This window comes from Echinops telfairi, unplaced genomic scaffold, assembly GCF_000313985.2.
Source record: "Echinops telfairi isolate 266 unplaced genomic scaffold, ASM31398v2 ScPeMD7_23;HRSCAF=83, whole genome shotgun sequence".
NCBI lineage: Eukaryota > Metazoa > Chordata > Mammalia > Afrosoricida > Tenrecidae > Echinops > Echinops telfairi.
The window spans coordinates 70,266,665-70,268,654 of NW_022103920.1; positions in this window are offsets into that span (position 1 = coordinate 70,266,665).

Below are 1,990 nucleotides of genomic sequence, written 5' to 3' on the forward strand. Positions count from 1 at the left end.
TTTCATCATCTTCACCTTTGCTTCTTTAATACTCGTTCTAAGAGTGGGTCAGGACCTGGCTTGGAGAGCCGGGGTATAGAAGAGTGTATTTATCTGACTACATGCTTATCTCTGTTCTTTTCTCTAGAGTAGAGTTACTAAAGGTAAAATGGCAAGCGTGAACTCTCTATTAAATCTTTGATTTAGTAAAAATATATTTTGGTAATAGAAGTTGAATGTACTGTCTTAAAAATGAAAAATGGGTTTATTAACATATTAGCAAACTATAACAAGAATTAGTACCAAATTCTCAAGGATATTCATTCAAAATTTTGGAGTTTAGACCTATAATTAATCTCCTGTATTGTCCAGCCCAAATATTAAACACATCACAAACGTAGTTTAAAATTTTAAAACATATCACAGAAAAAGTCTTTAGAGAGTCCTGGAAGTGACTTGAATTTGTCCATTTATGTATATAAAATATGTCACCATGAAAATAACCACCTCAGAGATCATGTTTATCTCTGAACCCTGTGATTGCACCAGAGGTTGGGATGACAATCTAAATCTCTTATAACTCATGGAGGATTATGTTGAAATGCATTTCCAGAGAAAATGTTTATAAAACCACGTGTTCTTAGAGAACTCGCAAAGAAAAATCACATGACACTTAATAAAGATTAATACTTTAAGGTTTGGCTGTTAAATATTTCTTGATTCTAAATGAAGCCACAAGATTAGAGAATAGACAAAAATTTCCTGCAACTTTTCAGTAAAAGTGTCAGTGTTTGTAACTTGAATTCGTGCTCGTTTATAAATTGAATGGTGATTATTTTATAAATCTCTCCATGAACAAAAAATTATTTCTAATCAAAACACTTACAAATATTTATAACCCATTAGTCTGGTTGGAAAATAAGGTTTTGGGTTTTAGAGTATGATTTGGAAAAATCTGATTAAATTGAGACAAAATAAAAATACCACACAGTGCATAATGAATGGTCTTGTTTGGAGAGCTGCTAGTTACTCGTTTGGGCTATACCCGTTATGTCTTAATTTCAATGTGGCTGCAATCTCAAGGGGGAAGAGGAATTGAAATTCAATATTCCATAATCCTTACAGGCAGTACTACTCTTTAGAAACACATTTGATAAAGGAGGCATTCATTTTGTTAACAAACATTTATTTGCAAAAGTTAACTTTTGCCTTGAGAATGAGAAGCCATGTTTTGATCTGACTTTACTGTCTGGGTCTTGTTGATAAATCTAAGAGCAACCCACCCTACAGGCCCTAGTCATGATTTACTTCATAAATCATCTTCAGTAGCTTCGCTCTTACTTAGAAGACTGACGAAAAGCTCACATAAACCTTATGTGATCCCAGCCTGGTGGCTTAGCGGTTACAAGTGGGACTGCTAACGTCAAGGCCAGCATTTCTAAAGCATCAGCCACTCTGCGGGAGAAAAATGGGTTTTTTTGTTTTTTGTTTATCCACTCCTGTAAAGAGTTACAGTCTTGAAAACTCACAGGACCAATTTTGCCTTGTCCTATAGGGCAGCTGTGAGTCGGAATCAACTCCATGGCAGAGTTTGGTGAGCACACACAAACACATACACACACAATACACAGAATGCACATACACACGCACACATATAAATTACTCTCATGGAGTCTGTGTGGACTCATAGGGACCCTGGATGATAGGGTAGAACTGTCCCTTGGGGTTGCTGAGAACGTAACTCTTTACAGGAGTGGAAAGCCCTGTTTTGTCTTCCAAGGTGGTCTCAAACTGTTAACCTTCGAGTAAGGAGCCCTAGAGAAACCGTTAGGATATCAGGGCTCAGACATAGTTACAGGTTTTTTGAAATGTCATTTAATACTACTCAGATTTCATGAAAGTCATATAATAGTGCGTATTTTTACTCACCAAAAGAAATTCAGAAATATTATTGCTTTTATGAAAAAAAATGTGAAAAGTAAAACTAATAATCAGTATTATTGATGGGAGT